Consider the following 24,773-nt stretch of genomic DNA (forward strand, 5'->3'; position numbering starts at 1 on the left):
AAAAAAATAACAGAGAGTGTGGTTTTCATGGCGAATGCTCTTTAAAGAAACAAAAACTATCCCTAGTGGCACACGATGGCCTGTGGATATCCACCCATGGTCTTAGTTTGCGCCCAAATGATGTACTTTGGATGTGTTTTGGACATCTTAATTACCGTTCCATGCCAAGTCTCGAGGTTATCTGTGGCTGATCTAAAGTACATCCTGTGGTCATCCATAGGATGTCCTATGTATATCATATTACGATAATCACGCAAAGATTAAAGATTTTCATGTACACATATGCTTATATACATGGTACACTATTAGAGATGTACTCACATCATCACCATAGTCTTTCATCATACGTGTCTTATTTTATTTTTGATGAAATACTTTTGACTGACTCTGGGTTTGAACCATCGTCGTTAAGATTACTAGTCGAGTACTCTAACCACTAGACCATAGACAAATAGAAATTTATATTATGAAAACCTATAGGCTGCTTAGTGTTTGCGACCTCTGTGTGTTAACGAGACTCGCTGTGACACGCTGGGCGTTGATAATGATGTTCGGTGATGAGGGAAAAAAAAATAAAAAAATAAAAAATAAAAAAAAATAAAATAAAAAAATAATTAAAAAATTATAATAAAAACGATGACCTAACGGATGTCTCCTGGAGGTAACAAGGACAAAAAAAGGACATCTTTAGGCTATCATTGCTAGACATCCTATGGCTGTCTTGTCTCCATCAGAAATTTTCAATTTGGATGTAGATATGGCTGGGATGTACAGACGTGCCATGGACGTCCAAGGGAGGAAAAGTGCCACTAGGGTATAGTAATGATAGTTTGAATTGTAATTAAACACATATGTAAAGGTTGACCCAACACAATCATTGTGTCACCAATGCGAAGAGACTTAATAACTAAATAGGCGAATTTACTCACAATGTTAAGGCACAAATGATGAAGACAAACATGAACGATTTTGGTTTAACCCGTGTATTTTTACAAGTAAGACAGAACAATAGGCCTAATATAAATCAGACAAGAATAAACGATAGCGACAATTTACTTGAGTACAAATGGTAGGCGGCGGTCGAGCGTCAGGCTAGTTGATGAACTAGTAAAGGGTCGATACTAGTTTAAAGAAGATTTGACAACACTTAAATGGAATTTGAATTTAATACAAACAGTACGAAAAAGAGGAGCGAATGCCTCGGTAATATACGGGTAAAATGAGAGAGAGAAGTGCGGTACAGAATAGCTTTTACATCGGGTTTATATACTCATGCCGGCTGCATTTTTAACACGCAAGGCATAGAGAAAACAGATTTAGACAAGTTTAAAAGGTATAAAATCCTGCCCGACCTTGTCAAAAAGAGGCAAAACTAAGTTCAGACGAGACAGACAAAGTTTATACAACGACTATTTCTAGAGTTCCGAGAAGGGTAAAACGAGCCACAAAATATAATAAATGATAAAGATAAAGGGATAAGAGAAAAACATGAAGTAAAATGTAATGGAGTAAAAGATAAAAGTTAAGGGAATAAGAGAAAAATGTTATTAAAGTTGAATGCGCTCTTGTCGCCCGGTTGAGTCTTGCTTTTGCGTTTCTTGATAAATCGCTTCTGGTGGAATAAGCACGGCTGGCGCTGACATCTAGTAGTCAGAGTTGGCGATTGTTTTGCAGCAGAAAAAGGGAACAGATACGGGAGTGAGCCGAGCGTTCTGTTACATATAGCAGTAAGCAAACGCACAAAAAACGAAGCAGCAACTAGCAGAGGTATTCATCGTATGCAAGTAAGAAACACTACATGGAAAGTGTTTGTAAACTACACGTACGATTCACAGTTGTAGATATCAGCCAGGGCATCATGAGCATCGTTACAGCCATAATAGGTTGTGTTGAATATTCCATGGTGTTTTGGAAGCACCACTGTGGACTCAAACTCCAATAGCTTGTTTCTGAAGTCGAGTTTGTCTGAGTTTGTTTAATAAAACAGGATGTAAGACACTGCATGTGTAATAATTATATAATTGTCATGTTAGCATTGTATTATACTTACGGATAGCATTGCACACAATTATCTTAAAGTGAAGTATGTAGGACTTACAACTGGATGGAAGACACTGAATAAATGACAAACATTTTAAGACTTTGTATTGCACTCAAAACACAATTTTGCCAAACTGTACAAATTACTTGAAACAGAACGAATCAACGGAAAGTTCTGCAAACATGCCGTTTGCATGGAGTGATATGCACCATATAAGATGAAAGCACTAGAGTAACTAAGATTCGATTTTCCACAAGGTCACCAGAAGTTTATGATTATTCTTGTTTATTTTACTACTCTCGAACGAAACTTGGTGTGAGATGATGTTAAGAAAAGACTTTTTAAAAACTGTTCCAAAATATTGAAAAATGGGGAAAATTTCATCAATCATATCTTGCGTTTTTTGAAATCCATAAGTTATGAACCAACATGACGATTTTTTTCGTGACTTATATGAAATGTTTGAATTTTAACAAAAAATATATGAACGCACGGAGCCTTGAATCTTTGCTATCGAAATTGAAAAGATGACTTGCTGACCACTAGACAGAGAATGCCATATGCTTCTTGAATATTTTAAATACATTTTGCCGTTGTTAGGAATTGTGAATGCAAATACGAAATCTGAAAACCAATTAATACTAGCAGAAGACATAATACTTCATTCCTTGATGGAGTTACGATTTTACAAGTCTGAATCCTAATTATGACATCTATTAAGTAGAAAAGTTCCCTAAACCCTTGCCAGGCTCACACGATTGTTAACAAAATGTCCCAAGATCACAAGATTACTGCAGATGCATCTCCTGCCTCTCTGTACCAGCTGAATCCGGAATTCCAGACATACAATTTAAATGTATTTAGATTTAATCCTCGTAAAATTCTGATCTCATTTCCAAAAACAAACTAGTTTTTAACAGATTAAAACTAAATTTTTTAATTTATTAAATGATTTATATTGATGACGGTTAGCTATGCTATTAACTCTAGCAACATCACTGTTTTTTTCGAAACGTCTATTTATATTTAATTATTTATTTATAAATTTATCCCTGAGGGATTTAGTTTACTAAATTACCGAAGGTTTAGGGGCTCTTAACGCAGCACAAGTTGCAGTAGTCTGCTGAGAGAGGCACCCCGAAAGTCTTTATGGGGAGTTTTCTCGACCAATCAGAATCGAGGAAATCCGAAAAACACGATTTAGGGTATATTTAAGGTTTAGTTTTTAACTATAAGGCATGAAAAAGTTAGGTATAGAGCTTACTAGACGTTCCTGAAACTAATAAAAGAAACTATGTGATTCTTTTAACCTTTTCGATGCATTTAAAAAGTGAAGTATTGGTATTGGTAATTTTTAAGGTGCACGACTGCGATCCAGGATTTCGCAGTCATGGCTCTCTGAACAGAGGGCCTCACGCACCGGCAGGTTTGGTTCCATTATTTGCTGGGGTGGTCAGTGCGCCATGTAGTGGTGTTCTCACGGCCTGTACACTTCTCACTTAAGATTTTGGGGAAGGTGGTGGGAGGCATCTGGCGCCTCGTTTGACTTCTTTCAATTTTCGATCTTCATTTCCTTATTCACCTCGTTTGTTCAGCTCCCCTGCCTTCCTGTCCGTTGAGGCCCGTCCGTGACAGTGTATCCATGGTTTTTAGTGAGGCTGCTGTGATTGTTGTATAATTCTCTAATGATTGATTCCAATGGATACCGGAATGTTTGTTTTTGTTTGGACAGGATAAATTCAGGTTGAGTGTCTAAGGTTTAGATTTAGAATTAAATTTCCTAGTTCGATATGTAAACTTTTGATTTCGTGTGCTCATTCCAGGCGTATTGGTGGTGGAACAGTGGCTTCAACTGGCGTATTTCTCCCCAAGGTTTGATGTTGCGGGTCGTTTTCGATGATTCTAGCCGTGTGGTTTGATTACAGTGAATATTTTTCATCGTATTCCACCTTCTAATGATTTCTTGTGATTTCGAGTAGTTCCACAGGTGGGGAGGAGGTATGATAATAGACGATGAGATAGGAAAGTGGAGACTTCTGTATCTTCTTTTGGATTATTGACCCCTTCTAGATCTGTGGTATGGAGTTCTAACCGTGAGTATATGGGTTGAGAGACCTTTCACTAATTATACCATGTCGATGATTGAAGTGACAGACAGGAATTTGGCCAGCGTGTATCTTGAATTGTAGGGATGGGTTGAGGTTCGAGTTAAGGCCTAGTAGATTGTTTACGTTGAACTCCAGGTTGTTGTCACTGAACAAGTACCTCAGCTTATTTCGATGAGGTTCGTTTGCCTGGCAATCCACTAGTATTACATGTTTGGCATTTTCAATCTCTTCGCACCCTTTACGATAGCTTGGGTCCGCCCCCTGGTCAATTCTATTTGAGGAGGCATTTAGGTAGTTATGTCCCGATCTTAGTCTTTGCAGGCAAACCGTGACACATCTCTCCTTGTGATAGAGCCATCTGACTAATCCTGTGGTCTTCCTCGATTGGATACAGGGATTGTGGCAGTTCTTCAGATTAAGTAGGACCTTCTCCTTCCAGTCCGTCTTGACGATGGAATTTTTTTCTGATGGCGACAGGTAGATCTTGATCCGTGTACCTGTTGGGGATGAGCATTCCCGTGTAGCCAGTCTATCGGCCTCCTCATTTCCCCTTATTCCTACATGGCTGGGGATCCATAGTATGGTAGTGGGGGTTCCACTTGATTTAAGGCTAGTCATTGTCTCCCTTACTCCGTGGAGTGACTCAAGGTTCCCTGGTGCTGACGAGGCAATCGAGCTTACCACAGATTTCAGCTTATGACTTTTGCTTATGATTTGAGCTTAACTTTCTGAGTCACAGTAGATGGCCACTGCCGGCACGTGTTCGTCCAGTTTAAAAGTGTAGTCTAGAGCCTGGTAGATGGCTTGCAGCTCTGCTGTGAAGATACTGGCGTGCTCCGTGAGAGTCCAAGCTCTGGATACCTTTAGTGATGGGATGTGTATAGCGCATGTGGTACGGTTTGTTGTCTGCTGTTTAGCTCCGTCAGTGAAGATACGTAGCGTTCCTTCCGGGATCTGGTTATTCAGGGAACTGAATAGTTCCGCCACCGCTCTGTGATCTGCTACTGCTGATTTTTTCGAAAGGGGGAACCAGAGGGTTCTGCAGGGTGGCGGTCTGGATGGAGGGGGGTCGCTGTACGTGGAGAACTGTGCTGGCGTTCCCTCGAACGTGGCTATGCCCAGCTGGTCGATGTACCTCATTTCGTGTATCAGCGCAGGAGAGCTCCTTTTCGGGTAGTCTTTTTTGGTGGAGTATAGCAGTTTTGCGGTCTCGTACATTGGGGCTTGATGCTTAGCTGTATCAGGTACTTCCTTGCCAGCCAAGATCTCCTGAGAGAGGTAGGGACCGTGTCCGTGTCGGCGTATAGAATCTCCTTTGGTTTGAGACATTAGCCCCCAGTATGATCCTGAGTATAGATCGTGGCATCCTGTCTATGGAATCCAGGTTGTTCTTGCTGGAATGTCCGTAGGCAATCAGGCCATAATCGATCCTACTTTGATCTAGGCTTTTAAAGAGGCGTATTAGAATTGGTACTGTCGGCCCCGACTTTGTTTTGGCTAGGACTTTGAACAGATTTTTTACCGGCATGCAGCTCTTTATGAACTGTTTGATGTGTGGCACCCATAGCAGCTTGTAGTCTAATAGGACTACCAGTAATTTGGCCTTGGTCTTCGGTTGGATCCTGTGGCCGTATAGGAACAGGAGCGGGTCATCCCCTGGTTTACAGGCTCGAGTGAACATGATTGCTCCAGACTTGTCTGGGGCGAACTTGAATTTCCATTTCCTCCCCCAGCGGACTACATCGTCAATCACCTGTTGTAATGTAGTCTCCGCACTGATCGGTAGTTTAGTCCTGGTATATATGAGGATGTCGTCTGCGAAAAGTAGAGTCTTTGTCCTGGCCCAGTGGTTGGGAAAATCGGACATCATGATGTTGAACAGGATCGGGCTAATCACTGCCCCTTGAGGTACCCCGTTTTCAACACGTTTGGCCAGGGAGAGATGGTTGCCTATTCTAACGCACATAGATCGGTCTGACAGGAAATTTTTCGTCCATCCTAGAATCAATCCTGATATTCCTAGTCTTGCCATTTTGTAGAGCAACCCCTGTGTCCACACAGTGTCATACGCTTTGGATATATCCAAGTACACCGCTACCGTTGAGTGTCCCACGCTGAATCCCTGTTTGATGTCTGTCTCCAGTCTCATTATGTGATCCATTTTGCTGCATCCTTTTCTAAACCCGGCTTGATCTTTATGGACTTTCATTTTAGTTTCCAGGAACCAGTGAAGCCTGTTTACTATGATCCTCTCCATGGCCTTACAAAGACAAGAAGTCAGCGCCACCGGTCTATAAGAGTTTGGATCATCCTCTTGTTTCCCTGGCTTGAGTAGAGGCACTATGATTGATTCCTTCCACTGGGAGGGGACGAACGCCGAGGTGAGTAGTGTGTTCATTAGGTGTTTTAAAGCTATTTTGTTGGGCCCTGATAGGTTCCTCAGCATTCCGTTATGGATGAGGTCCATTCCTACTGCATTGCTCTTGGATGTTGGTAGACATTTCTCTATTTCTTCCATCGTAATCGGATCGTTCAACACACATGGGGTGTTCGGCGTTAAGCTGCTAGTGATCACGTCTTCATAGTACCGGTTTGTTTGTAAATTCGAAGGGTGGGCCGTGCTGAATTGATCCAGGAAAACTCTAGCTTTGTATCTGACATCCGTAATGGTCTGGCCATCCAGGATTATTGTTCTGCCGTTCGGGGTTGGCCACCGAGCCCTAACCTTGCATGGCTTTCACGAAGGACCACATCTTCGTTTGGTCCTTAGTTCCTAATTCTGAGACGAGATGAGCCCATGCCTGTCTTTTAGCTGCCATTATGACTTTCTTCTTCCGGGCTTCCGCCCTGCTCCATTCGATTCTTGCCGCCATGGATAAGGGGGAATTCCTCAAAGCTCTAAAAAGTTTCCGGGCATTCTTCACAGCGTCGGCGCGTCGGTCGTCCCACCAGGGTCTTCTAGGTTCCTCCTGGAGGCTACGTTCGGGATTGGATTTCTTAAAATGCTTCTGGTTTGCTCTCCCTAATCCTCTTGTAAAAGACTCCACTGCCACTTCTGGGTCCACTATTTGAAGAAACTCCTCCTCAGCCAGATAGGACTCCAGGGGCCCACTTCTTGTCGTTTAGGATCCAGGTCGTAGGTCGGCCACTAGAGCGGACTGGTTGAGCGTTAAGGTTTATCAATATCGGGATATGGTCACTTCCTAGGTGGGGTCCCTTTTTTATTGTTGAGTTTGCGGCGAGTAGAGGAGACGTGAAGACTAGATCGATCGTAGATTCCTTCCCTGTTGCTGGGTCTACTCATGTGCCGAAATCTGGTGGGGTGATAAGGCAGGCGTTCTGTTGTTGTAGTAGGGCATCCATTATCGAGCGACCTGCCTTATTCGCCCTGGCGTTTGATTCCCAGGCGCCGTGGTGGCTATTGAAATCCCCTCCTGTGACGAACATGTTACTAGAGTTGATGAGATTTACTATTTCGTCCGTGTCACAGTCTCCTTTTGGCACATATGCTGAGATGAAATTACAGGGCGTATTATTAGAACAAATAACTTGGACTCCGATTGCTTCAACGGAGTTTGTTTCTTTTAGGTTCAGGGGTAAGAACTGTAGGGATTTATGAATCAAGATGGCCACACCTCCTCCTATTCTATTTAGGCGGTTCTTCTTGGCGATGTGGTAAGCTTTAAACTTAACATTGAATGCGTCTGTCCAGTGGGTCTCGCTGAGCAGCACAATTTCTGGGTTGGTGGAAGAAATAAAGTTTCGAAATACTTCTAACTTAGATTTAGATAATCCTCTGGCATTCCATTGAATGCATCTCAGTCCTTCTGTGGTGTTGATTCTCAGGTGACTTAACATGCTGGGGATCGGTATGCTCAATGTCTAACGGCTCGAATAGGTCCGTAGGCGGCTCATGAGAGATCCAAGACGGCTCTTTTGCAGTTGAAATCATTCCAGTCGGAATTCGGGGGGAGCTTTCTAGGGAATCGGTCGGTTCTGCCCCCAAGATCATATTGCCTAATAGCGTTTCTATTCTGTTAAAACCTGCGGCTTGATCTGTGGCCAATTTTGCTTGTTGCCTCTCGATAGTATTGAACCTCTCCCCAAAGTCGGCAATCTTTTATTTGGTCTCCGTCAGGTCCGTCGATAGTGCCGATAGCTTTCCATCCATCTTGGGGATCGTGGAATCCCTCATCACCTTCACCTCTTCCTGGAGTAGCTTTAGCTGTTCTCTTAGTGCTGCCATCTCTTGCCATTCTGAGCCGGCTGTGGCTGCGCCGTAGTGGCTCTTCTCGCTAGGCCCATTGCTATGTTATGGAATCTGCCTTTCGCTTCCTCTTTGAAATACCTTCTAGATATGCCATCCTAATGATTTTGTTTCATTTCCTTGTAGGCTGGGCACTCGTTGTCTAAGGATGAGTGCGAGTCCCCATTACAGTTGATGCAGTGAAACGAGCACCTTTGGTCGGCCTGATGTTGTCTGCTGCACGTCTTTCACGCCTCTGAGCTGGCCCCACATCTAGCTGTTGTATGCCCTAGTCTGCCGCACTTGTTGCATCGGTAAGGGTTTGGAATAGAGACTTGTACCCTATAGCTCATGGCCGCTATCTTAACTCTCTCTGGTAGCTGGGACTCGAAGGTGAGAATCACGGTTTCTGAGGCGATCTCGGGGCGATTTTTCATCGGTAAGCGCTTTACATTCGTGACGCCCTGGTCTCTTAGGGCCTCTAGTAGTTCTAGCTCTCCATCTGCGATTGGCAGATGGATTGGCCCAAATATGACTCCATTCTTGTTGTTGGCTGAACTGTTTGGGAGGGAGCAGATGACAGGGCGATTCGCGATACTATCTAAGCTTAGCAGTTTTTTCTGTTGGTCCAGGTCGATAGGGGTGACTGACAGATCCCCGCCTCTAAGTACTATCGCATCTCTGGGGTTGCCTACGGTTCTCCCTATCTCTTCTTGGATAAATTTCCTTGAGGAAGTAGGCACATCCTTGAAGCTTAATTATTACGGGAGTGAAACGTGTCTCAAGGTTGCGTAGTCTTTTCGGGGGTGGATGGGGGTCTGTTGACATTTTCCTTTCTCTTGGGTGAAAAGGCGCTAGGGTGGAGAGAGTACCTTGATGTGGTCTTGCGCGCGCTTGGTTATTTATTATATTAGCACCAGCCCAACTAGTCGAAACCTAGGAATAATGTGACAGCAGATGGCTCTACATTAGGTGAATGGGTAAATGTAACCACACGAAAATAGAATGACAGTTGCACACTTCTGTGTAAAGCAATCTATGGTGAGACATGGTAAGAAAATATAGTAAAAAGTGGATGAGAGATAGAAACTGTTAATCATTAACTAAACTAAACCTAAATCCTAAAAACTTGAAGTCAATCCTTCGCCTAATAGGGAGCCAGTTTAGGTACTGAAGGTGACGCGTCACATTCCCTCGACGACGAACGCGAAGAGTGAGCCTTGCAGCATAGTTAAGGATCATCTAACGATCAAGCAGAGCAGAAGGTAGACCAGAAAAGGTGCTGTGCAATGGTCGAGACGAGAGAGAACGAAGGCATGGACGAGGAGATGGGAAGTCGATGTATCGAGGTAGCGACGTATTTTACCGATGCGATAAAGGTGAAAGTACTTACTGTGGCAAACATTCCTTATATGAGAAGAGAGGGACAGGTGGGAGTGGATGGTGACACCAAAACGTACAAAGAATCTCGTAAACTGAAGATGAAACTGAAACATCCAAAGGTCCTGGCGTGGAGTCCGAATTGAGAAACGGTAGTGGCATACGTGTGAAAAACGTCTCTGATATTAGGATAACCACAAAACCAACAAATACCCCCTGAAGTGAAAATACTCCCTCCCCTCCCTCAGATGACACCTCCAAGCCCATCGTAGCGTCGCTGGCCATAAAATAAAAAAAATAAAATTAATTTCGATCTTCTTAAATAGAGAAGATGGAATACCCTTAAAGCATATGAAAACTCCCAAAATTTACCAAATCATCCATGATCTTAAATCACAACTGTGTCTCTTTGAAAAAGGAGTCGTGTCAACTTGCTGTCGTGTTACTTTTCTTTGCTGGATCTCAGAGAGCTTGCATTTTCTTTACTTTATTATACTTACAGTACCCACCAAACGATTAACACCCCCCTCTTTTTGCGTGTATTCTTATGCTGGCTACGTGTATAATTGCAACTCGAATAACTTTTGAACGGATAGAGATAGATTTTTTTTCTTTTTTTCCTGAGCAGGAGAAAAGACGATCTACAAATCATACACACTTGACATTTTTCGTAGGACTTACCCCCACGCCTCTATAGCCTCGGTCACCAATTTAATACACCCACTTTTCCCCATAAGCGCAATGTTAAAACTGGCATTTTAAGAAATTAGACAAAATACTTATGAAATTTACAAAGATTTTTTTGCACCAAAGATGCATCATCATATGGTTGATAAAAATAAAATATTTCCATAATTTTGTAAATTTTTCCTAAACACCTTCCCTATCCTCGATGTTTTTTTCTTTAAAAACAGGTTCCCTCTCGCCACTTTAGCATGGGTCGATAGAACGACTCCCACATTTGATAGTGGTTCTGGCGAAAACTCTTATCATTCTGAAAGCTCGCATGAATTTGAAGATTTACAAGTCGAATCAAGTAACGAGGAAAGTGATACCAACACTAACGCAGATCCTTTAGCATCGACATTCATTGACCCATTTTGTTCGAGTCCACTATATGCAGACAACAATGTCTCCATATTGCTTGTTGTCATTATGATCCCTTCTTTCAAAACAACAACAGGATTAACCCGTCAAAGTTTGCAAAAACTACTGGATTTAATTCTCTTACTTATTATGCCTCACTGCAGCTGTGACAGCAGCTGTGACTGCAACCTTCCAAAAACATCATATTTTTTTGAAAAAGTTATTAAACTAGTTCAACTAATTCCGTAATATTTCTATCCGTATTGTTCGGAGCCCTTAACTAAGAGTGAAACAAAAACTTTCTTTTATTATTATTATTATTATTATTATATTTGTATTTGTATAGCGCACTTTCAATATTATAGATCAAATGACGCTTGGGTTTTGGGTACAGAATCACAGATAGTCAAATTAAAAGTTATGCATTGAGCGCGACATCGAGTAAATGTTTTCTGAGTCTAAATTTAAAAGTTCTGAGATCGGTGGAAATCTTGATGTTCTGGGGAAATCCGTTCCAGAGAACCGGTGCAGCATGAGGGAATGCACGAGAACCGTACGTTGTTCTAGCAGGGGGTTGAACTAGCCTACCCGATGTAGATGAACGGAGGTTTCTGGTCGGTATGGAACGTTCGATGCGTCGAGAGAGATAGGCAGGGGCCAGACCATTCAGGCAACGGAAAGTAAGGACACACAGCTTGAAATGGACTCGTAATTTAATAGGCAACCAGCGTAGGCGATGATCGGCTTAGCATGGTTGAATTTGCGGGCGCCGATTACCAGTTTAGCAGCAGCATTCTGTAGTCGTTGAAGACGAGCGATCAGCTTCTCTGGTAGATTGACGAGCAGGGAGTTGGCATAGTCGACATGCGATAAAACCAATGCATTCACGAGGCATTTCGCAGCTGAGGTGGTCAGGAACTTCCAAATTTTGCCAATCGTCCATAGTTGGAAGAAGCCGATCTTGCACACCCGACCAATTTGGGCAACCATGGAGAGGGAGCTATCAAAAATAACACCCAGGTTTTTAACTGAGTCGGACGGCGGGATGACGGTGTCACCGAGGGCGAGAGGAATAGGCGCTATCTTGGTCGCAGCGTGAGGAGAAGATGTGTAGAGAAGAAGGTTCTTACTTAAGTTTACTAGGCTTTACTTTATTCCTTGTGAACCAGTCAGTCATGGACGAAGCACAGCAGTTGGCCAGGACAGTAAGAGCATTCACTTGGCCAAGAAAGTCAGTCAGAATTGGAAAGCTTAGGTACTCTTGAGTATCGTCGGAGAACTGATGCATCTTCACACCAAAGGGAGTAGCCAACGTTCGTACCGGATTCACATAGGTGGTAAATAGGACTGGGCCAAACACTGAACCTTGCGGCACCCCCGTCGTAAGCACTACGTCAGGCGAGAAATTACCGTTGATCGCTACACACTGTTTTCTTCCGCTGAGGTAGGAACGAAACTAATTGAGAGCCATCCCACGAATACCGAAAGATACAGAGAGACGATGGACTAATGTCGCATGATCAATTGTGTCGTAAGCGGCACTGAGGTCAAGCAACAAAAGAGCGTTTCCACATCCACCGTCGATAGCTCGGAGATGGTCATCAAAAACCGACAGGAGGGCCGTCTCGGTCGAATGGTGTGCTCTATAGGCGGATTGGCAAGGAGAGATAAGGTCGAATGCAGCGATGTGGTCGTTGAGTTGGGAGAGGACAAGCCGCTCCAACTTCTTAGACAGGAACGATAAGCCAGAAACGGGTCGGTAGTTGGCTAAAACGTCACGATCGAGAGAGTCGTCCTTCAACAAAGGAGTTATCAAGCCCCGCTTCATGGTATCTGGGAATTGGCCGGATGAAATAGAAAGATTAGCAATTTTGGCAATCGAAGGAGCTAGGGCACTAAGCACTTTCTTCAGAGTCGATGTTGGAATCGGGTCGAGGGGACACGATTTTTCTGGGGACACGCGGATAATGTCGCACACCATAGCAGTAGTCACCGGCAAGAAACGCATTTGCCATTGCAAGAGCTGAAGAGCGTCATTTTTTTTACAATAAGGTGCTATTACCTGCATTTTTCAGGAAAGAAGGAACAAATTAGAATGTTTTTGGAAGATTACGAACTTGGAGAGAAATTTTTGAAACTAAAGGATGCAGAAAGAACTCATAACAAAATTAGGGACATTAACCGTAATGGAGTGCTACTGCTAGGTCGCTCTCTCTCTCATTTTTAACACTGATGGCGCTTCCGTTTTCAATTCTACTACAACGTCCGTGTGCTGGTCATGACCGTGTCTTATTGCGGAATCTAGACCATATCTGAGATAAAGTAATTTTGATTAATTTTTTATGGATTGGGCAAGGGAAACCAACCAAAATAGGTTGGTTTCAAAATTTGCGCATTAGTGTTGCAGAACCAAAGTTGGCTGTTCAATAGCAAGACAGGTTTTCTGTCCATATTGTGGAACTGCCTCAAAGTTGCTTGCACGAACCAATTAACAGAAAAAAGAATGCCACCTCTCACCGAGGGTTGTAAAATATTTCCTCTTTCCTGCAAAGTGCCGACACTAAGTAAAATTTCTCTCTTGTGTTTCGAATTGAAGACTACACAGACTTGAAGGAAAAATGTTTAATACCAATAAATTTAAAGGAAACTATTTTGTGTACAGACAAGTCTATTCAATATAACAACCAGCAAAATTGATGCCATACTCAAAGGAATGGTGGACGAACTTAAAAGACTTTCCTCACGTGGATTTCAATGGCTTTTAAATGGTGAATTGATCAAATATCTACTGTTGATCTCATTTGTGGACGTTTGATAGCAACGCCCGAGCTCCAATTCAGACATTTATCCAGTTTAATAGGCGTTACGGCTATCCATGGAGTTTGTATCCTGAAAAAGTCGTTAAATCAATATCAGAGAAATGAATAGTTAATACTTATTTCTACAAAAGAGATAGCATCCCTCTACGAACGATGTGATAACCATAAAAGATGCTAGTCTTGCAAAATTATCATCAAAGCCCATTTTTGGTGTGAAATTGTCTTCCATTCTGAACGAACTCTCATTTTTTGACATCATTACTGCATTCGTTGGGGATTCTCTCCAATGTATTGATGAAGGAGTAATGAAGCAGCTTGCCGATCTCAGGTTTTCTTCATCAAACTAAAAAAAAAACTATATTACATCGGAAAACCATCCTATATTTAACTGATGGATGGTATTTAACTGCTCATTGTTGAAACGAGTTTTCTTGAAAAGGTAGGGATGGCGGAATTTTCTTTTCTATTATGGCCCATTGGTATCGAAGGACATTCTTCCTGTCCAATTCTATGACAACTTTCTTATACTTTCTGAGACTGTATATGCTCTGAGCCAAAAAGAAATTTTTTTGGTACGATAGTTTTTTTTTTAAAAAGCTATCGGTTGGCTGCTTCGGTTGGAAGGGGGCAAGGTGATCCAAATTTATTACTACGTAGTGTTCGGAAAAAATATTACCACAATAGATGGAGGGGGTACAAAAACACCAAAAAAGCAACTAATTTATGAGCAGCCCCTTTCATGAAAATATTATAGGTCCAAAAGAATCGAATGAAAAAATTTAGATGAAGCCAGTTGAAAACTGTCTTACGACTATCCCTTCGGCGAGCTGATAAGTTTGCTTTTCTATCTTAATTTTATCATTCGATTCTGTTAGAACTATAATATTTTCATGAAAGGGCCAGCACCATTTCAAAAGGCCCCATTGGAACACGTAGCTATAGTAGTGTATTACTTACAAATCGTGGCCCAGTTAGGACAACTATTAGGAAGCCCCAGGAGACAGGCCCGATTGGTGCCGGGAAAATGCCAATTGCTCCAACTGTTTACGCTAATACATTCGAGAGGTTCCAGTTTCGATACCGGGTGTGGACATTAATTCTTTTCCCGCCCTCTCTGGGGGGGGGGGGGGTGGGCGAACGATGTTCCACCCGCCCAATCTCACCTGGAGTACCATTTATTCCATCCACGATAGATAAGATGGATAACGAGGTGGTTGAAGAGATGGATGCAACCGAGATGGTTTCGATTTCAAATCCAGAGGAAGACACTTCTTTTTCTGGTGGGAGTATTCAGCCAGGACAGCGCCCACTTGATAGCCAGGAGGCTAGTCATGTGAGTGAGACTCAGGAGTCCTTGGGCGTCCCCCTCGGCACTCCATCAACCCCCATAGAAGATAAAACTCTCAAAGCAATGGAGGCCGTTAGAAGAAAAAAAGCCCATGATAACAAGACCCAACCCTCTAAACCCAAATTTAAATATTAATCATGACTAACATCGCGACATATAATATCAACAGAATATCGTCACCTGACAAACTTCAAATAATACTCAATTTCTTTTTACGTCATAAACTTGATATTATATGTTTGCAAGAAGTAGTATTTCACTCTAGCACCGTATTTACTAAACATTACCAGATGTACATAAATCTCGGTCCTAGACAACATGGGACAGCCATCCTAGTACGACACGGGCTGAGCGCCAAAAACATTTTGTTTGAACCGGAGGGGAGGCTGATAGCCATGGAAGTAAAGGGTCTTGCTTTCGTGTGTATTTACGCCCCATCTGGTGACCAAAATAAAAGTTATAGAGATTCTTTCCTCCGGCAAACTATTCCGGCTTATGTTGCCCAGTATAAGGCACCAGCAATTATATTGGGAGATGTTAATGCCGTTGACGACATCGATGACCGTAAAAGTAGCAACACAACACCACCTAAAATTAAACTAGCTTTACTAGAACCCCCCCAAGATTTAGTAAAAGCCCTTTCATTAACAGATGTCTGGAGGGAAATTCGGAAAAATGAACCTTGCTGGACGTACAATTGTGCGACTTGCCAGGCTAGATTAGACCGAATTTATTGCCATCATCACGTACAATTTTCTGATATCCTTATGCACGACTTACCATTCGGGGATCACAGACCAATCGTAGGGTATATAAACAGCACCACCCCACCTAGTGAAGTGAGAAACAAGTAAAAGAAATTATAAAAACTTAACACATCAATTCTTAAGGAAGAAAATATATATTAACTTGGTGCATGTCTTAATTGAAGAAATGTCCCAACACCCATCCCGCATTGAAAACGTAGACCATTGGTGGGAGATTATTTTCAAACCTAGCCTCAGGCGATTATCAATTAACTATTGTAAAAAGAGAATCTGTGATCAGAGAGTCAAAAGGAAATTACTCCAACATCAACTAAAAGAAACCGTGAACAATGTAAATTTCAATCATGCGCGTTATATGGAGTTGAAACGTGAGTTTCTAGCCAGGGAGCGAGAAGCATTGAGGGGATTTGCAATACGTTCACGCGTTCAAAGTATAGCCGAAGAAGAGCCATCTACCTTTCATATGAACAAGTCAACGAGCAATTTTCAGAATTCTCGGATCACTCAGCTCAAAACTAATGATAACTGTAAAATTACCCAACCTGAGCAGATTAACCAAGAAATAATTGAATAATTTAGTAGAATTTTTCAGAACCAGCCCTCCCCCAATACCCAATTAGCTGGAAAATTTCTAGAAGGGATTAGAGGTGCACTTACCCGTACAAAACCCACTAAAAACGATTCGGGTGTATCAGTTGTAGCTCAGTCGTTAAACGCTCAAGCGTTGAATCGAGGAGTACTAGGTTCGATCCCGGAGAGTGACAACTTTCTTGTAGATCCGTTCACAGTAGATGAAATTAACAACGCCCTTAAGGCAACTAAAAAGAACAAGGCCCCGGGTACAGATGGCATTCCTTTTGAGTTTTATATAAAATTTTGGGATGTTATTGGTGTTCATTTTCTGGAAATGATGAATTGCGTCCTCGACAAAAGAAAACTCCAGCCGTCGCAGGGAAGGGCAGCTATAAGATTAGTCCCAAAAATCCCAACACCGAGTAAAATCACCGATTACCGACCAATCTCTTTGTTAAATACCGATTACAAGTTAATCGCGTCAGTATTGGCTTTTCGTCTGAGAAAATCTCTTCAAAACTCTCTAGACTCACATCAAAAAGGTGGTGTACCCGGCCGCTATATCTTTGACAGCTTGTGTTTAATCCGAGATGTCATTGATAATACAGGTCGTAAATCAAAAGAGGTATCTTCTCTCAAACCGGCCGCCATTATCGCGTACGATTTAGAGAAAGCATATGACCTTGTCAATCGAGACGTTCTGTGGGAAGTAATGACAGCCATGGGCTATCCCCCCCTCTTTGTTGATTGGTTGAAAACGCTGTACAGTATAACTGAACTATGCCCATTGAACGGTAATGACATAGTCGGTACTGTGGACAATGCACAATCCGTGCGACAGGGGTGCCCTCTGTCAGTCCATCTGTTTGCCCTCTATATTGAACCGCTTTTAGTTTGCTTGTCTAGGGGTATTGACGGAATTGAACACTACGGAAAACGCATCAAAGTTCGTGCATATGTAGATGATCTAGTAGTTTTTGTCTCATCAATGAAAGATGTACGTCGTGCATGCGAGATTATTCTAGAATTTTGTGCCTGGACAAATGCACGTATTAACAAGGGGAAGACAAAATTACTTGGTCTAGGCACTTGGACCTTAAATCAATGTCCACAGGCTGTAGTAGCGCAGACGGTAGCGACGTCGGCTGGGATTCCTGAGGTTAGGAGTTCGATCCCACGTAGAAGCAATTTCAATCAAACTCATCCTAAACTTACTTGGCCACATGATTGGATAACTCAAGTAGACAACTTGAAAATTCTTGGAATTACTTTTTCTTCTGAAATAAAAACAAAAGTAAGAGACAATTGGCAAAGACAGTTCAACATCATACAAAATATTCTTATCACAAACACACACCGTCATTTCACTTTTTATGGTCGCGTCCTATTAATCAAACATCATGTCTTATCACAACTTGTTCATATAGCTCATGTACTCCCTTGCAACAAAACCCAAGCCCTTCTCCTCCAACAAAAATGCAACAAATTTCTTTGGGCACAACGAAGAGAGCACCCACCCCTAAATGTTTTGATCCGCCCCCGACTCCAAGGTGGACTTGGAGTCACCTTACTTTTTCAATTCTTCCAATCCCTTTTCACCCGTCAAATCTTTAAATCTTTAATCCATCCCGAGGCTATTGAGAGAGCTGCAGCCGTTTATTGGTTGGGTCCACACCTCAAGAATCTCCTTCAACAAATCATCCAGCCCAGATTTAATGCAACCCATTCATCACATCCATACTTCACCACCGCACTTTCAACCATCACCGATCTACTTAAAGCTGGCATCTTCACATCGTCAACCGTATCCAATCACCGTGCCACTTACAATCACCTGATCGCTAACCTTGGGCAACCAGGGAGAACCGAAGTTGCGAAACCGGACCTCGACTGGGCTTCCATCTGGCGTTGGGTGGCTAAAATGAAAGGAAGAAACGCTGAACTGGTCTGGGATTTCAACCATAATCAGCTCCCTACCAAAATGCGCCTCACAAGCCTCAGACTTTCTAGAAATGACCAATGTCCTCTATGCAATGGCGGCCAAGAAACTGACGACCATCTTATGTTACTATGTTCTGAGAAAGTTCACATAAGTTTATGGCTCCGAATTCAACTAACGAAACTTGGATGTCAAAAACCACTCAAATCAACAATAAATGGAGACATTGGAAATGGCCCCAATAAAGAGAAAATATTGGCACTCATCCAATCCTACATCATCACCGTCTGGACCGCCCGCAGCCAAAACCTCACCCCAGCCATCAATGAAATACAGTCTCTCTGGTCAAGCCTCCTTCATTCAAAAAATTCTCCCCAGATGTCACCTTCTAATCCATAAATATTCCCTCTCAAAATTCTCAACAGATTTCTTCTTATCTTTATACAAAATTGTTCTCTCATTACAATTAATATTTCTTGGATCCCCCCCAGATGTCGTATTGTTAAATTTCACGTTTTTCACCAAAATCATTTGTCCTCTCTCATTTCCGTCTAAAAATGTTTCTTTTTCTTTGTTATGTTTCTCCTTGGCCACAGCAAGTCACTTATGTCACAAATCTCGTAAATGCCCCAAGTATCTGTAAAGCAATTTAAATTTTAATCGTGACAATAAATCGTTTAAATATAAAAAAAAACAAAAAACGGAAGGCTGGTGGTTCGATCCCACCCAGGGGCGCATGGTGATTGAAATCTCTTGCTCTATTTTAAACTCTTCTTCTCATGACTTTATACCGGACTAAAGCTTGCATTGTAGAGTGCACACTCACGATATGGCTTCTTTAGCTGATGACTGTTGAATCTACTGAACATTTGCAGCGTAGGGTGCACACGCATCATGTTCATTCTCTCTGTGGAGCTACTGTTCCAGGTTCAGGTGTAATCTATCATAGATTCCCCTCTGCTGGTGTTTATGGACTTCTTCCCCATCCAGCGCAAGTCATTTCCCACATTCCTAAAACCAAAGGGCATTGTCGATTGGCTAAAGAAGAAAGTATCTTAAGGGTTATAGCACCTGCACAACAAAAGCAGTCGCCATTGATCTTCCCCTGTCTGTTGACTTCTTCCGGATACAGCATTGCGAATATTTTCAGATTGTCAGATTGTAGATTTCATTCACAAAGAATATGGCCTTTGCATAAATTCCAAATATGCATCTGATTGATAGTCTTTCTAAAAAATACTTCCCTGTTTCCACCCAGGATCGAACTGAGGATCTTCAGCGTGTTAGGCCGACGTGATAACCACTACACTATGGAAACTTCATGCCAACTTTGAATTTTTCTGAAATGACTACAAAATACTAACGATGTTCTCCCAAAATCTAAATTAAATCTACAATATTTGCAAATATGTAACGCCCAACGGGGGGGCTCGAACCCCCGACCCTGAGATTAAGAGTCTCATGCTCTACCGACTGAGCTAGCCAAGCTTGAATTTGTGCTCTATTCCAATGTCGTCAACCAAGTTTTATTGGAGACATTTTGTCCTGTCCGCTAGCCGTGAACGAACGTTTATTATGATTGTTTGGTTTTGTGGTTAGTTCACAGTTGCCTAATACTTCTAATCGTCTAGATGAGATACACTACTATTACTCATTTTTTTTTTTACTTTTCTTCGGATATTATTTGTTCCCATAGCTTTTCTGATGCTTCCACCTAGGAACAAACTGAGGATCTTCAGCTTGCGAAGACGATGTGATAACCTCTCCCGTACGAAACTTTTAGCTTAAATTTTAACTGTTAGCTAATAACAGCTCGCGCGGTGCTAGGCTAAAAAATCAAACCAGCTATGATGCTTGCAATAACCTCGAAATTTTTTACCTCAACATAATTCCCCTTTTTTTTAGCAGAAATCAGCTTTTTTTTCAAACTAGTGCGTTTTCTTATTTTGCTTGAAAAAATTAACCTGAAAACCAGCTTGAATTTTTCTCCCTAAATATATTTCCTAACTGTAAGCTAATTCCAGTATGGAAGTTTTGATCTAGGGTTTCGCTCCACTTTTTTTAGCAGAAATCAGCTTTTATTTTCCTAGCTAGGACGTTTTATGATCTGGCTTGAAATAATTGACCTTAAAATCAGCTCGAATTTTTCCCCCCTAATATATTCCCTTTTATATTTTCTAGGGTTTCGCTTTTGAATTTGATCGCGAAATAAATCGTGATATAAAAAACGCTGCATATGGGGTAGTCCTAAACACAAAATAGGCCTACAGATTTTTCTATGTATAACCTACGCATAGTATAATAGCTTAATAGGTATGGGCAATAGGTAAAATGTTGAAAATATATAATTTTTAATTCTTTATTTTTATATAAGTTTTTACTTGATTCTATTTGATTAGTTTTATAATTTGAAGTCTAAGTGAAGAATTATCGACATAGCTATAATAGGATCAAATATTTATAGAACAAGAAACATCAGCAGCTGCCAGATCCGGACAACCAGCGACCATAGGTAAATAAGCGCAGCAAATAATTCTAAAACAGTAACTGGATGGTTGACCAGGCTAATAAAGGAAGCGCGCTCGGAAAATCCCTTTTTCGTCAATTGGTATGGTAGCGAGAAAATTTCAAGCTACCTTCAATCTAAGATTTCTAGCTAGAAAAAACAGCTAAAACTACCCTAAAATTCCAAATGTGGAATTTAAATATTTTAGTCTGAATATTTCTAGCTAAATACTCCTAACTTCGTAGCTATTTCTAGTGCGGAACTAGCTAAAAGTTTCGTACGGGCTACACTATGGCATACCGGAAGTCAACTGCAAGATTTTATTCGTGTTGGCCTTAGTAAAAATGTAATGTTTGCTTTCCTTATGGGTGTCGTTAGCCAATCAGCATGCCTCTGTGGCGCAATTGGCTAGCGCGTTCGGCTGCTATCATAGATTCCCTTCTGGTGTTTATGGACTTCTTCCCTCTGCCAGTGCAGCGAGCCAGTGCAGCGAGCAAGTGCAGAAAAGAGTTTCAATGCCACATAACTAAGGGAAAAGGTATATATGATGTGGTCAGGATGGCCGAGCGGTCTAAGGCGCCAGACTCAAGGACATATTCCTTACTTCAATAAGAGGAGTTAAAGTATTCTGGTCTTCAATGAAGGCGTGGGTTCAAATCCCACTCCTGACAAACTTATGGTTTTCTGAATTCACATGATCATCGCATTGCAACATAATTAGAGAGGTTGCTTTGATATAGTGATAGAGAATGCTTAATGTACCAAGATACAAGGTCACCAAGTGGTAATACTTGTCGATTTTCTGTAATTTAAAAAGATGTGACAATACAATACGAAAATGATGACGCTTAATCACATCAGGCGTTGGTGATTTAGTGGTTAGCATAGTTGCCTTCCAAGCAATTGACCCGAGTTCAATTCTCGGCTATTGCAATTTAGCTATTATTGATAGTTCTTAGCAGACTAGTCAACCTACGGAATTGAAGTCAATTTTCAACAATGATACTTTTTAGGTAAAAATATGGATGTTCATTTCTTTTTCGTTCACACATGAATAATTGACATGATAACTCCTTATAAGTCATATCTTGCATTGGCGTTGAAGAAAAATCAAAAATACTGCTTTGACGAGCTGGCAAACACCACTTCAATGAATTTCAATTTGATATATTTACTGTTTCGCTTATTCAAAGCGATTTATTCTTACAGGATATGTAAATAGATGCCCAATACACCATTTAAAGTTAATTGAATCAATGAATTTATAAAAACATCCATGATGTTTATGAAATAGAAACAAGAAGAAATTCTTCCAGGCACAGCACAGCACAGCACAGCACAGCTGCACAAAAATGTATTGTTTGCTTTCCTAATGGGTGTCGTTAGCTAATTAACATGCCTCTGTGGCGCAATTGGCTAGCGCGTTCGGCTGTGACTAGACGTGTCTAACTGAGCTCCCAAGTGTGACATCTTGCTGTGAGTCAAAAAACTATTTGTTCTTTTTTTTGTTTCTCTTTTGCTGTTTTGTTGCTTGTGTGTCCTGTTTCCCTTGTTGTTTGTTGAGCGCCATTAAGGTTTTGTTCCCTCTTTTTGCATTTTTTCCCCCGTCCTTTTGCCCCTGTTATTGTGGGTAAAATGGGATCGGAATCCCCAGACGTCTGGCCACGTACTGCCGAAATCTCTTTTGGTAATACTGAAGTGACCAGGCATGAGTGTTACGAATGTTTCGAACACGATAGTAATGAATCTGATAGCATCTTTGATGCAGTTTCTCGCCTACCAGGACGAGCTATTTGCGTTTTCCGAATTGGGTTCAAGACCGTCAATGACCATATTGAATTCTTGAATAAATTTAGTGCTAAAGAATCAGTAGTCATTAGTGGCAAGGAGGTCAAAATTAGAGTGAGAGATAGGTGAGTTAACCTTGTACGCGTTAGAATTCAACATTTCAAATTTGATGATGACCTTAGCCTGCTAAACAAGAGATTGCGTGAGTATGGAGTGATTTCTCGGATTTTTTGGGACACGTATCAGGATAGGTCGCTCCCAAGGTGGAACGGGATAAAGACTGGAATTGTCAACGTGGATATGGAAATCCACAAGGGCATTCCGTCTTATATCACCTTTCTAAGCTACAAGGATCCACTTATGGTGTCTTATGCAGGGCAAATGCAGACATGCCGCATGTGTGATTCTCCCACCCATATTTTAGCTAATTGCCCCAAGCAACCCCGTAGTTTAACCACTCCCAGCACCATTTCAAAAGGCCCCATTGGAACACGTAGCTATAGTAGTGTACTTACAAATCGTGGGCCAGTTAGGACAACTGTTAGGAAGCCCCAGGAGACAGACCCGATTGATGGCGGGAAAATGCCAATTGCTCCAACTGTTGACGCTGATTCATTCCCTGAGTTAGCCCAGAGGCCAACGACGTCGACTGTTGTCGTTCTTGATGGAGCTCCAGAAGATCCAATTTCGAAACCCGATGGAACTGAATCTTCTTCTGACACCGATTCTGACGCTGAAGACACCAACTGTGTAGGTTCGTCTATTGCGTCCAAATCGGTCAAGAAAAAGAAAATTAAACATACGAGAGAATTCCGTGACCAACAAAAACAATCAAAAAAGAGGAGTCGTACTGCCTCTTCCTCTGGCTCGGGCGAGGTAGCTGAGGGAATTGTATCTGGTGTAGCTCAGTTGGTTGAACTCGGGTCTCCGACTCGAGAGGTTCCAGTTTCGATACCGGGTGTGGACAATAATTCTATTCCCGCCCTCTCTGGGGGCAACGATGATCCACCCGCTCCAATCTCACCTGAAGTACCATCTACTCCATCCACGATAGATAAGATGGATAACGAGGTGGTTGAAAAGATGGATGCAACCGAGGTGGTTTCGATTTCAAATCCTGATGAAGACATATCTTTTTCTGGTGGGAGTATTCAGCCAGGACAGCGCCCACTTGATAGCCAGGAGGCTAGTCATGTGAGTGAGACTCAGGAGTCCTTGGGCGTCCCCCTCGGCACTCCATCAACCCCCATAGAAGATAAAACTCTCAAAGCAATGGAGGCCGTTAGAAGGAAAAAAGCCCATGATAACAAAACCCAACCCTCTAAACCCAAATTTAAATATTAATCATGACTAACATCGCGACATATAATATCAACAGAATATCGTCACCTGACAAACTTCAAATAATACTCAATTTCTTTTTACATCATAAACTTGATATTATATGTTTGCAAGAAGTAGTATTTCACTCTAGCACTGTATTTACTAAACATTACCAGATGCACACAAATCTCGGTCCTAGACAACATGGGACAGCCATCCTAGTACGACACGGGCTGAGCGCCAAAAACATTTTGTTTGAACCGGAGCGGAGGCTGATAGCCATGGAAGTAAAGGGTCTTACTTTCGTGTGTATTTACGCCCCATCTGGTGACCAAAATAAAAGTTATAGAGATTCTTTCCTCCGGCAAACTATTCCGGCTTATGTTGCCCAGTATAAGGCACCAGCAATTATATTGGGAGATTTTAATGCCGTTGACGAGATCGATGACCGTAAAAGTAGCAAGACAACACCACCTAAAATTAGACTAGCTTTACTAGAACCCCTCCGAGATTTAGTAAAAGCACTTTCATTAACAGATGTCTGGAGAGAAATTCGGAAAAATGAACCTTGTTTGACGTAAAATTGTGCGGCTAGCCAGGCTAGATTAGACCGAATTTATTGACACCATCACGTAAAATTTTCCGATATCCATTTGCACGACTTACCACTCGGGGATCACAGACCAATCGTAGGGTATATAAACAGCACCACCCCTCCTAGTGTAGTGAGAAACAAGTCAAGGAATTTATGGAAACTTAACTCATCAATTCTTGAGAAAGAAGAATATATAAGCTTGGTGCATGTCTTTATTGAAGAAATGTCTCAACATCCATCCCGTATTGAAAACG

The 24,773-nt window shown here is 41.8% G+C and overlaps 1 long non-coding RNA gene and 3 other non-coding genes across 4 annotated transcripts; 2 read left to right on the forward strand and 2 right to left on the reverse strand.

The window, feature by feature from the left end:
- The first annotated feature begins 488 nt into the window (after positions 1-488).
- On the forward strand, positions 489-18,362 carry LOC124341821. Its single transcript, XR_006918620.1, has 2 exons — positions 489-814; positions 18,297-18,362. It is a non-coding gene; the product is annotated as an uncharacterized LOC124341821 (long non-coding RNA).
- A 1,190-nt stretch (positions 18,363-19,552) lies between these two features.
- On the reverse strand, positions 19,553-19,625 carry Trnav-aac. Its single transcript has one exon. It is a non-coding gene; the product is annotated as a tRNA-Val (tRNA).
- Positions 19,626-19,721: 96 nt separating this feature from the next.
- Trnak-cuu lies at positions 19,722-19,795 on the reverse strand. The gene has a single exon. It is a non-coding gene; the product is annotated as a tRNA-Lys (tRNA).
- A 1,570-nt stretch (positions 19,796-21,365) lies between these two features.
- Trnal-caa lies at positions 21,366-21,484 on the forward strand. The gene is made up of 2 exons: positions 21,366-21,403; positions 21,440-21,484. It is a non-coding gene; the product is annotated as a tRNA-Leu (tRNA).
- Positions 21,485-24,773: the final 3,289 nt, after the last annotated feature.

The sequence above is a fragment of the Daphnia pulicaria genome, chromosome 6 (genome assembly GCF_021234035.1).
Source record: "Daphnia pulicaria isolate SC F1-1A chromosome 6, SC_F0-13Bv2, whole genome shotgun sequence".
In the NCBI taxonomy this organism is placed as follows: domain Eukaryota; kingdom Metazoa; phylum Arthropoda; class Branchiopoda; order Diplostraca; family Daphniidae; genus Daphnia; species Daphnia pulicaria.